The sequence below is a fragment of the Eptatretus burgeri genome, chromosome 10 (assembly GCF_056783735.1).
Source record: "Eptatretus burgeri isolate ZD-2024b chromosome 10, Ebu_testis_v1, whole genome shotgun sequence".
Lineage (NCBI taxonomy): Eukaryota > Metazoa > Chordata > Myxini > Myxiniformes > Myxinidae > Eptatretus > Eptatretus burgeri.
In genome coordinates, this window is record NC_140970.1 from 57,524,022 (window position 1) to 57,537,111 (window position 13,090).

General features: G+C 45.8%; 1 long non-coding RNA gene across 1 annotated transcript in view; it reads left to right on the forward strand.

The window, feature by feature from the left end:
• Positions 1-11,909: 11,909 nt before the first annotated feature.
• LOC147018642 (uncharacterized) overlaps positions 11,910-13,090 on the forward strand; it is a 56,743-nt gene continuing 55,562 nt past the window's right edge. Inside the window, exon 1 of the long non-coding RNA XR_015062474.1 lies at positions 11,910-12,178. This is a non-coding gene — a long non-coding RNA (uncharacterized LOC147018642). The remainder of the gene's footprint in view (positions 12,179-13,090) is intronic.

Below are 13,090 nucleotides of genomic sequence, written 5' to 3' on the forward strand. Positions count from 1 at the left end.
TCTTCGTTCCAAGAAAGGGATAAGAAAAGAAATGGAGAAACACGCCGAGTCAATCACAATCCCCATCGATACGATGAGAACAACTAAATATATAAATGACAAATTGTTCAAACAACTAATTAATGAAAGGCACAGTTCCAATTTGTCGAAGGTGTGCCAAAGATTAAACAAAAACCCTGAGTTAATTATCAGGTAAACAAACCATTTACAGGTACGAACCTTAAGATCCTCCCATTCAACTGAGCACGTCATTGTCGTCACAAAGACACACTTGAGAGAATCTATCACAAAACAACGAGGACCCAACTTGCAGAGCAACAGGTAGCCTGTGCTTCGAGAAGCAGCGAAAACACTGCTTTGTGATGTCACGCACAGTGATATCACAGCTTGTAGTGACGTCACAGAGGCACAAAGTTGAATCTCATTATTTGGCCTCGCGATTTGTTTTTGTGGTAAATAATTATTTGTTAAATGTGCATTTACTGGCGAACATTGTATGTTTTATCAAATCATGATGTGATGTGCAAAATGCGATGATGATCAGATGTCGGTTCGTTCGTTTCCCATTTGAACAGCAAGTTCGTGATCTCGCGAGATCTTAGCTCCAAATCCCGTCTCCGCTGTTCATTTCCCCGTTGTCTCGAGATGTCCTTGTAATCCACGGATAAGTAAAGCAGAACTTGTTTGGGTTTTATCCTGTACTTCCTGTCTTCGTACATCGAGGTCTCCTCACTAATGTCCTCGTCGTGCGAGTGATCACGGACACGTGACAACATGAGTCTGAGTTCACAGAACAAAATGTCCATCATTTGTATTTCTTTCTTTGTTATAACATTCATGATGTCAGACCACTGGAACTTGTCCCGTTCAGAGCTCCGAGGGTCGGACACACACGGTCCCCTCCGAGCCTCGGACACACAAGGTCCCCTCCGAGCCTCGGACACACAAGGTCCCCTCCGAGCCTCGGACACACACAGTACCCTCCGAGCCTCGGACACACACGGTCCCCTCCGAGCCTCGGACACACACGGTCCCCTCCGACCCTTGGACACACACGGTCCCAATCGGACCCTCGGACACACACGGTACCCTCCGACCCTCGGACACACACGGTCCCCTCCGACCCTCGGACACACACGGTCCCCTCCGACCCTCGGACACACACGGTCCCCTCCGACCCTCGGACACACACGGTCCCCTCCGACCCTCGGACACACACGGTACCCTCCGACCCTCGGACACACACGATCCCCTCCGACCCTCGGACACACACCGTCACCTCCGACCCTCGGACACACACCGTCCCCTCCGACCCTCGGACACACACCGTCCCCTCCGAGCCTCGGACACACACAGTCCCCTCCGAGCCTCGGACACACACAGTCCCCTCCGAGCCTCGGACACACACGGTACCCTCCGACCCTCGGACACACACGGTCCCCTCCGACCCTCGGACACACACCGTCCCCTCCGACCCTCGGACACACACCGTCCCCTCCGACCCTCGGACACACACCGTCCCCTCCGACCCTCGGACACACACCGTCCCCTCCGAGCCTCGGACACACACAGTCCCCTCCGAGCCTCGGACACACACAAGATCCCTTTCACACCGTTACAAACCAAAATGAGAGATATAATTAGTTTGACTCTGGTTACACAGCATCGGCTTGATGAGGTTTATAACGACCTTTAGTTTCTGCATTAACAACAGAAACAAACTCCGTTAAAAATAAACAGAACTCATTTCCTTTGATCTCATCGGAGTTGACGACAAACGTCTCGTATTTGGGGAGGGGGGGAGGGGGATGCCATTTGGGGAGGGGGTTGCCATTTGCATCATTCATGACGTCACACCACAAGAACTTGAATCGTTCAGATGAATGACTCCGGTGCACACCATTTCCACACCAACTGAAAACCTACCTCGTGGTACACACCATTTACACACCGACCTAAACTCCACTCAGTGGTAATCCCCATTTATGCACCGGGTCAATCCCCACCCACCCCCTGCTACACACCTACTCAAGCCTCACCCCGCAGTACACACCATTTACACACTGACCCAAACCCCATCCCTGGCACACACCATTTACACACTGACCCAAACCCCATCCCTGGCACACACCATTTACACACCTACCTAAACCCCATCCTCCAGGACACACCATTTACCCACCTACCTAACCCCACCTCGTGGTACACCATTTACACACCTATCTAAACCCCACCCCCCAGTACACACCATTTCCACACCTACGTAAACCCCATCCCCCAGTACACACCATTTACACACCTACCGAAACCCCATCCCCCAGTACACACCATTTACACACCTACCTAACCCCACCTCGTGGTACACACCATTTACACACCTCCCGAAACCCCATCCCCCAGTACACACTGTCAGGTCTTAATGTCAGGTATGACTATTGATTGGCCACATATCGTCAATATTTAAACATTTAACTCATTTAACCATTCAGTGATTGCATTAACCAGGTGTCTGGATTCAAACCATTGGCCTGGTTGCTTCAAATTGTGTCTCCAAGCTTTTGCCTTCGTTTTACAGTTTGCTTTACGATGTGTTCAAATGTATTATCAACAAGCCAGCCATGGCCTTGCCAGGGAGCAGCGTCTGCCGGCTGTTCTGGATTCCAGTGTGAAGTGGCAACAACTCTTGTCGAACTACGAAGGGGTTTTGGTTCTGTTTGTGAACATGTGTCTATGCTGTTATGGCTAATTCACCGGAGGGCCGTAGGGAGGGGTGGAAAGTACAACTTGCCAAATTGTTTCTTGCTTGGCCTTGCTTTTCTCCGCCCAGGAATAGGTTTATATATGAAACTTTTGGAGTGTAACCTTTAGTGTGGTACAGGGTCTGACTGCTGTGGTTGGTCCCTGTGCCACATCCACTTGCAAGTGCTGTGCAACTTCAATAAACCGTATATTCGAGAATCCTCAGATGACTCCCCTCAATTCTTGGCCGGGATTGGTGAGGGTCTTCATAACACACACCATTTACACACCTACCAAAACTCCATCTCGTGGTACACACCATTTACACACCTATCTAACCCCATCCCCCAGTACACACCATTTACACACCTACCCAAACCCACGGTACACTGTGACACTCGAGGATCTCATCATTTGGTGTCGATGTGAGGCTGTGATGGTTCAGGCGAATCTCATGCGAGATCCCGGGTCAGTTGTGGGACCAGTTTAACTCCTTTATTCCTTTTCTTACAATTTTATTTTATTATTTTGTTAAGAAGAACTTCCTTATCAACCTTCCTCCTCATTTGAGATGCTTTTTCGTAACCTCTATCTCAATTTATTTTATTTTTAAATAAATTGTCGAGGCTCGTATGAGAGCGAACACACAACGCACAGGAAGAGGGACATGAGACAAGAGGGGCGGGAGAGGGAAGGACAAAACATTGGGGAACAGAGACATTCAGAGATATGTGGAAGGGAGAGGGATGGTGTTGGGTACACGGGGAATACAAGATGCACACTACGGGGACTTTCAGGTCCTTACACGACAGGGACTTTTAAGAAAGAAAGCAGGGAATTTGAAGGAGTTGGGTTTGGGGTGCATTAATGGGGTAGAAAAGATCATGATTTTGGGTGGGGGAAGATATGAGATGGTGGTGAACAGCTATTTTGAAAACCTGGAGGGAATAGTGGGATTGAAGAGAGTGTGGGAGTTTGTTCCAGAAGTGGGAGGAAAAAAAAACGAGAGGAATGCAAGAGTGAAGGTGAACAGTGATTCTTGATATTGGTAGTTTCACCAGCAGCGGGTTGCTGGCAGACCTTAAGCACCCTGTGGAAATATGGGGGGAGGGGGGACGACACCCCGCACACAGAGCAGGGGGTGGGGGCCGAGACAAGAGAGGACACAGAAAGACCACCTTCCTGCCTGCGGTGAGAAAGTGATTGGCCCAAAGACTCAGCCTCACCACGGGAGATACCAATGATCCTAAATGCCTAAGTTTGCACAGCGTGAAGCCGAAAAAGGTGAGAGGGGGGAGCACCAGCACGGAGGGGAGAGCAGTACTCCATCAGGCTGTGCACGAAAGCTTTGTATGTGGTCAGGAACTCCGGTGGGCCGAGGAAGGGCTTTGCACGATGGTGGATGCCCAGTCTGCCACCGGCTTTGGAGGCCAGGTTGGAAATCTGGCTTTCCCAGGAAAGATCATGGCAGATAGTGAGACCCCAAGCTTGAATGAAAGGACGTCTTCAATGGGATTGTTGTTAAAGTGTATGAGGGGGGGGCAGGGTGGGTTCCAGATAGTCCCTTCGGAGAGACATGAGAGTATGAGATTTGTCAGGATTGAAAGACATGCTTCATGTGTTCGACCAGTTTGTGATTTTATACAGAACTGCAGAGAGCAAAGAAGTTTCTGCTTGCCAATCTCAGAGATCTCAAATGGTAGGGCAGAGGGTGGAGTAATCAGCAAAGATATAGAGTATTTTACAGAGAGTCAGAGAGATCATTGATGAAAACCAGAAAAAGAACAGGGCCCAGAACGCTGCTTCGAGGAACTCCAGCCTGGACAGGTAGAGAAGATGAGAGAACTCCATTTAGGGCCACACGTCAACTGTGACAGGAGAGGAGGTCTGTGAGCCATGAGTGGAGATGGCCTTGGATACCATAGGAAGAGAGTTTGATGAGCAGGGCAGGGTGCCAGACCATATCAAAAGCACGCAATATGTCTTGGGAGATGGCTCTGACTTCATGTCTGGCATTGAGGACCTCAATCCATTGTTGTGAGAACAGAAGCAGCATTTCCAGGGTAGAGTGACTTGGTCTGAATCTAAATTGATGATCGGAAATCAAGCCATTGGAGAAGAGGAAGGATTTAATGTCTGAAGCGATTATCTATTCCATCATCTTGCTGATGATTGGGAGAAGGCTGCTTGGTCTGTAATTGCAGGGATATGTTTTCGCACCTTTTTATGCAGAGCGGTAATGTTTGCTGATTTCCAAGCAGATGTCAGATTACCTTGAGCAAATGAGAGGTTGAATAGAACAGAGAGAGAGAGAGAGAGAGAGGGAGAGACAGAGAGACAGAGAGACAGAGAGACAGAGAGACAGAGAGACAGAGAGACAGAGAGACAGAGAGACAGAGAGACAGAGAGACAGAGAGACAGAGAGACAGAGAGAGAGAGAGGGAGAGAGAGAGAGAGAGAGAGAGAGAGAGAGAGAGAGAGAGAGAGAGAGAGAGAGAGAGAGAGAGAGAGAGAGAGAGAGAGAGAGAGAGAGAGAGAGAGAGAGAGAGAGAGAGAGAGAGAGAGAGAGAGAGAGACAGAGAGAGAGAGAGAGAGAGAGAGAGAGAGAGAGAGAGAGAGAGAGAGAGAGAGAGAGAGAGAGAGAGAGAGAGAGAGAGAGAGAGAGAGAGAGAGGAGCAGGTTTTTAGGACACGTGGGTTGATGCTGTCTGGACTGGTTGCAGAATCTGAGTCGAGGTTTTGACAGCAAACTCTCCACTTTCTCAGCAGAAGAGGACATACATTCCATGGACAGCTGGGTGTGACTGGGTAAGGTGGGTACAGAAAGCGATGGTTGTGGGACACAATATTTATAAGCAACCACAGAGTTTAAGCATTCAGCCTTTTCACATGTGGTGTCAGCTGTGTGGCCATTTGAGATAAGTTGGGGATGGAGGGGAACATTCACAAGAAACAGATTTTACTCGATGCCACCAGGATTCGGAGGAGGGAGAGAGGTTTGAGAGTTCAGACTTAAAAGATGTTAGTTCAGACTTGAAACATTAGAAAGATGTTGTTTCCTGGCTCCCTGAGGTGAGACAAACACTTGTTCCGAGCTTTATGGAAGGAACTGAGATTACCCACAGTTGTATTTGCTTTCCATGAGGCAATGGCAAGTTGTTTCGGGACAACTGTCTTGCCACATGCTTCAGTGTACTATGCGTGGGAGGAAGGGAAGGACAACTGAAGATAAGAGGGGATAAATCTGTACTTGAGAAAGAGCAAGTTTCTTTGAATGAATTCCCAGGACAAGTTGATGTTGGAGAAAGTAGAGATGGTAGACCAGTCTGAAAGTTTGATGGCTGCTTGAAGACCCTGCCTGTCAGCTCGAGTGAAATTTGACGGTGCTGAGGTGGTTCTCTAATTACAGCCAGAGTGATGTCTACCTTGACAAGCATGTGGGTTAGATGAACCGATTGGAGCAGAGGAAGAACAACAAATATTTTCAGGGAAATTGGTCAAAATCAGATCCAAAAGAGATGGAGTACCATTGGTTGAGAACCGGGTCAGGAAGTTGACCGAATGAGTCAGTCCCAATGAGTCATAGAAGTCTTTTGCTGAAGTGCCATGGGAGGTGAGAGAGGAACCCACACCCAGCCAACTGGCATGATGACAATCAAAGTCACCACATCCGAGAAAGAGAGAGTTGGGATGAGAGGATATAAATTGGTCCATGTTTTCAGAGAGCAATGTGGAAATGGAGTCATCACTGTTTGGTGGACAGCACAACACACAAATAAACATGAGGTGGGAGTGTAGGGGAATCCGTAGCCAGAGGTGTTCCTGGGGGTGTGGGGGAGTGAGGGCTTTGGGTGCAGGGGAGGGGAGGGGATGGGGAGGGTAGGACAAGGGAGGAGGGGGAGGTAAAGAGAGTTGTTGAAAGAGTGTGGGGGATTGCAGAAGAGCTCAGGGAGAGGGCCAGATGAGTAGGAGAAAAGGCTTGGTGGGGCTGGGTTGAGGTACAGTGGGGATTAATAAGAGAGGGGCAGAAGGCAGTTTAGGATTTGAGGACGTGGAGTGATGAGATGGAGGAAAGAGTGCCGGGGAAGGAGGAAGCTTTGTGGATGTGAGGGGGGGCAACTTTTGAGAAGGGGGAGTGAAGGGGTGATTGGAGGGAGAAGGGTGAGTGGGGATAGTTGAGGGAGAAAGGTGAGGGAGAAAGGTGAGGGGGGAATTTTTGAGAAAGGTAACGGGGGAATTTTTGAGAAAGGTGAGAGGGAAGCTTGGAGGGGAAGAGTGTGAAGGTTGCTTTGAGAGGGAGGGGTGAGGGGGTGATAAAGGGTTGGGAGGGATAAAAGGGAAGCAGTGGGAAAAGTGGAAAAAATAAGAACTAATGGTAATCGGGAGAAAATACAAATAAAAACAGTCGTGCACCAAGACGGGAAAGATGGGTAGTTCTCAAGGAAACCAGATAAGACAAGATTGACGAAAACTCACAAAATAGCACAAATTTTGAAACAAAACCAAACTCAAAACACCCAGTAAACATGTACAGTGCCAGTCAAAAGTTTGGACACACCTACTAATTCAAAGGTTTTTCTTTATTTTTACTATTTTTTACATTGTAGAATAATAGTGAAGACATAAAAACTATGAAATAACACATATGGAATTATGTCGTAACCAAAAAAAGTGGTGAACAAATCAAAGTATATTTTAGATTTTTCAAAGTAGCGACACTTTTGATGCCTTGATGCCAACATTGCATACTCTTGGCATCCCCTCCACCAGCTTAATGAAGTAGTCACCTGGAATGCTTTTCCAACAGTCTTGAAGGAGTTCCCACACGTGCTGAGCGCTCGTTGGCTGCTTTTCCTTCACTTTGCGGTCTAACTCTCACAAAACATCTCAATTGGGTTTAAGTCGGGTGATTGTGGATTTTAGGTCATCTGATTCAGCACTCCATCACTCTCCTTCTTGGTCAAATAGCCCTTATAGAGCCTGTAGGTGTGTTCTGGGTCATTGTCCTGTTGAAAAACAAATGATAGTCCCACCAAGCGCAAACCAGATGTAAAGGCATATTGCTGCAGAATGCTGTGGAAGCCATGCTGGTTAGTGAGTGCCTTGAATTCTAAATATATCGCCAACAGTGTCACCAGCAAAGCACCCCCACATCATCACACCTCCTCCTCCATGCTTCACGGTGGGAACCACACATGCAGCGATCCTCCGTTCACACTATCTGTGTCTCACAAAGACACGGACGGCGGTTGGAACCAAAAACCTCAAATTTGGACTCATCAGACCAAAGGACAGATTTCCACCAGTCTAATGTTCATTGCTCGTGTTTCTTGGCCCAAGAAAGTCTCTTCTTCTTATTGGTCTCCTTCAGTAGTGTTTTTTTTTGCTGCAATTCAACCATAAAGACCTGATTCATGCAGTCTCCTCTGAACAGTTGATGTTGAGATTTGTCTGTTACTTGAACTCTGTGAAGCATTTACTTGGGCTGCAATCTGAGGTGCAGTTAATTGGAGATTTCTGATGTTGGTCACTCTAATAAACTTATCCTCTGCAGTAGAGGTAACTCTGGGTCTTCCTTTCCTCTGGCAGTCCTCATGAGAGCTAGTTTCATCATTGCGCTTGATGGTTTTTGTGACTGCACTTGAAGAAACTTTCAAAGTTCTTGAAATTTTCTGGATTTACTGACCTTCATGTCTTAAAGTAAAGATGGACTATTGTTTCTCTTTGCTGAGTTGAGTTGTTCTTGTCTACTACAGTACAGACAAAATCATGGTCTTTTACCAAATAGGGCTATTTACTGTAAACCAACCGTACCTCGTCATAAAACAACTGATTGGCTCAAACGCATTAACAAAGAAAGAAATTCCACAAATTAACATTTAACAAGGCACACCTGTTAATGGAAAAGTATTCCAGGTGACTACCTCATGAAGCTGGTTGAGAGAATGCCAAGTTTGTGCAAAGCTGTCATCAAAGCAAAGGGCGGCTACTTTGAAGAATCTAAAATCTAAAATATATTTTGATTTGTTTAACACTAGATTGGTGACGAGATAATTCCATATGTGTTATTTCATGCTTTTGATGTCTGTACTATTATTCTACAACGTAGGAAATTGTAAAAATATAGAAAAACCCTTGAATGAGTCGGTGTGTCCAAACTTTTGACTGGTAACAATAATTCCTCGAGTCGACTTGTAGGTAACAAAATAGACAGTCAAAACGTGACAAATAACGATTGGAAACTTAACTTTGAGAAAGTCGGCAAAGATCCCCGAGGGAACCAGCTATCACCTCAAAACCCAGGACCGGAAGTTGACGAAGCACACTTTCACGTCAATGGTGCTGTCAATTCACACAACAACATTTTTGGGGGAAGTCGCTTAAGGGTCGGAAAGGTACTGCTTTTGTGGTTGTCAGCTACAGAGATGTGTTTGGGCCGTATTGGTTTGAAGACAAAAACGGAAGAACGGTCACCAGATATCAAGAACGATACTGGTTGATTGTCAACACATCTTATGAAGACTTGAAGCAATCAATGAGCACTGCAGACCTCCTGCGACAGTGGTTCGTGCAAGATGGTGCTACCCGTTACTCAACCTACAGCCTACAAAACAATTGCCTTTCTTTGTCAAAAATTCGGACAGCGAGTTCTCAGTTTGCGTACGGAAAATGAATGGTCTCCACACAGCCCTCACCTCAAACTGCTGGATTTTTTACTCTGGGGAGCTTGTAAGGATAACGTACGTCTACAAGGAACACCCCAAATCTGAATCTGATCTGAAGGCAGCAGTTGAGACTTGTGTGCAGAGAGTAACCATTAAAACTTGCAGACACGCCATTGAAAACTTCACAAATCGTGCGAATGCATGTTGTGTGCGTGTGGGTGCTCACATCGAACACCTCAATTATATGTGCATTAACGCAAAAAGAGTTTAATTTCTCCATGATTTGGTTTTCATTTTCCGAGTAAATTTTTTGTTCTATTACTCAATGTTTTGGTTAATAAACTTTTGAAGTGGTTACCTTTTTATTGACACACCCTGTATATTCTATAAGTAAAACGGGGATGTTGAAGGTCAGTGATTTCGGACTGTCCATTTCGTTTGAACCTGGAATGTTGATACAATATGGAGGTGGAACAAAAGCTTCTGTCTCCAGAAGTATTCCAGAGGAAGAATTATAATGGTCCAGCAGTTGACATGTGGGCCCTCAGTGTGGTGTTACACATCTTGTTAAATAAAGAGTACCCTTTCAAAAGAAATGAATTTCAGGATAGCAGTAAAATTGATGGCTTTATAATCATCATTATATCCTTATTTTTGTGTAAGTTTGCTTCTTTCTTATTCTGTCAACAAAAATGTCATTGACAAAATCCTAAATTTTAAAGATGTTCGATCAAATGGTATTGTTATCTGAAATCGTCTGACAGGATAATGCAGAAGCACGTGCATCTGAGCTTTTTCTTCGGCATTCCATCCCTGACCCGATGATGAAGAAGTGTGGGAAAGAGGCTAAAAATGTCAAGCATTATTATGATTGTTAAGTTTTTAAAAAAGAAGAGTGTGGGAAGATGAATATTGAAGTATTAAAAGTTATCAACATCAGATATATTCAGAACAAATACCATAAATAAGAAAGTATGAGAAGAATTGGATGAAAAGAAATATTTTTAAGAATGGAATTAATACTGTTGTGGGACGGGGGTCTGGGTGAGAAGACCACTGGGGGGGGGGGGCAAGCTATCTCGGGCAACCACCAGACTCCCTGAAATCGCAGGCCATCGCACATGGATAACTCCATGACGCAGCGAATCGCTAACCGACCGTGAACACCAATTACTCAACCACGTGACCTAAGGTCCTCCGTCTATGAGTTAACCGGGTTACTAAATTCATCACGTGACCTAATTACGGGGGACACACCCTCGGTACGCCTTGTCTGAACCGGAACACCTTACCAGATCAGATTCAGCCAAGCAATACTGCCAAGGACGTACCGGCTAGAAGAACGGATCATTGGGAATAAAGTCCCTGCTTGGCTAGGATACGGACCATGCTGGATCAATGAAAGAAAAGACAAAAATGAGCAGGCAACATTTCTACGAATAATTTATTAACAGGCAGGCGAGAAAAGATATGTGGCACAGTGAATGTAGTTTATTGTTGTACGTAAGTGGAGATAGCAAGAAATGTGAGGTCCGACAATAAAATAAGCAACTTACAAAAGCAGACACAGAGCAGACCTCTCCCGATATAATTCTTCTGCAATTTTAACTTAAGCGAGGACAGGCGGCATGACACACACACACACACACACACACACACACACACACACACACACACACACACACACACACACACACACACACACACACACACACCCAGATGAAGAGGAGTTAATGAGAAGAAAAAGGAGAGGAGATGAGGTTAACGGTCTCGTAATACCTTGCACGATTGACTGACCACGCCACCCAGTACGTTTTGGGGAGGATGGTCCAGCAGTTGATGATCCGCTAGACAATCCCTCCTTGACAGCTGGCATGTCATCTCTTTTTACAGCGCATGCGCTGTATACAATTGCACCGAGTTTGAAATGTCTCCGGCGTCATCTACCACGTCTCTGGTGGGTCCGGTGTCCCCCCCCCCACCACGTGCCTCAAGACAGCCAATGACGGCCGTCCGATAGATGCAGTGCGTAACCTCGATGGAAATGGCGACAATTGACGGAAATAGCCGAGTATTTCAATGGAAATTTGTGAAACTAATGTGTTATATATGTGAAAACCGTTTAATTTATTGCTTCACGGAAAAAAACGAAGAAACGCTCCCCTCATGTACGAACGAACGAAGTCATTTCCGTCCACCATGGCATTTCACGCTGAACGCAGAAAGCTAAGTTCTTCTTATGCCATCATTCTCTTTAATATTAGCCATAAACAAGTGTTTCGTCATGCATTAGTAGTTGAAATTTACTTACAACAAGAACGAAAAAATAATCTCCTCAGATTCAACAAGAACGAAAAAAACCCCCGAAAACCACGTGCAGGACAAGACCAATCGAGCTGAAGGAAACGACACTGTGACTGCACTGCTCCTGATTGGTCAAAGGACACCACGTGTGTTGTGTGGGCGGTGTTATGCACGATGATTCCAGCAAACAGGACTGGACCAATCATGTTCGTGATTTACATCATGCTGCATCGCCAATCCTCGGCGGCACGTGATGCCATTGGACCAATCACGTTCCACGATGTACCTCGTGCTGCATTCTGACAAGCTCTGGATCAGAGCGAGTTTTGATTGGTCAAAGTAGTGGAGAGGTGGCGATAACTTCTGACAGAGAGAAATGACCAAGGAGGAAAGGCGATGCGTCGTTTTGATTGGTTGAAACGTGGAGGAACGGAAGGAATTCTTCTCCTCGGATCCACTTGCAACACACAGGTATCTGTTTCATAACCCGAATCACTTCACTGCGTCATTAATAATAATAATAATAATAATAATATTTTTCTCCTTATTTTAATTTGTACGATTTTCTTTTTTTGATCAACGTTAAAAAGCTTCAGTGACGGCTTTCGACATTTTCTTCATCCGCGGAGTCTTCATCGATATTTGTGAAAATTTGATTTCCGTGGGAATGTGATCTCACTGTGAACGGCCGTCCTGGTTTCATCATTATTTTGCGGCCTCCTGCCACGCTGTATCGAACGATTTCATTCCTTCTGTTATATATATATATATATATAAAGGTGCTTATCATAATAATAATAATAATAACAAGATTTTTACATTTCAAATATTAAGTACGCTTTTTAATTGTTTTTCAACTGAAAAAGCATAAATCGCATATTTTAACATTAGTGTACTCATTTGCTTCACCACACGCGCTGTATTGAAGGATTTCACTTGTTTTTGTTTTTTTTGTGCACCTTGTCGAGGCTCGTGTGAGAGCAAACACACAACGCACAGCAAGGGGGTCATGAGACGAGGGGTGGGAGTGGGAAGGACAAAACGGTGGGGAACAGAGACATTAGGAGATCTGCGGAAGGGAGAGGGATGTGGCGGGGAACATGGGGAGTACAAGATGGACATTACAGGGACTTTCAGGAAGGAAAGCAGGGAATTTGAAGGAGGTGGGCTTGGGTGGATTATCGGGGGCGGAAAAGATCGAAGATTTGGATGGGGAATGATAAGCGGTGGTGAACAGCTGTTTTGAAGGCCTGGAGGGAAGAATGGGATTGAAGAGAGTGGGGAAAAAGAGGAATGAAAGAGTGAAGGTGAGCAGTGATTCGTGATTTTGGTAGTTTTACCAGAAGTGGGTTGTTGGCGGACCTTGAGCGCCCTGCGGAAATG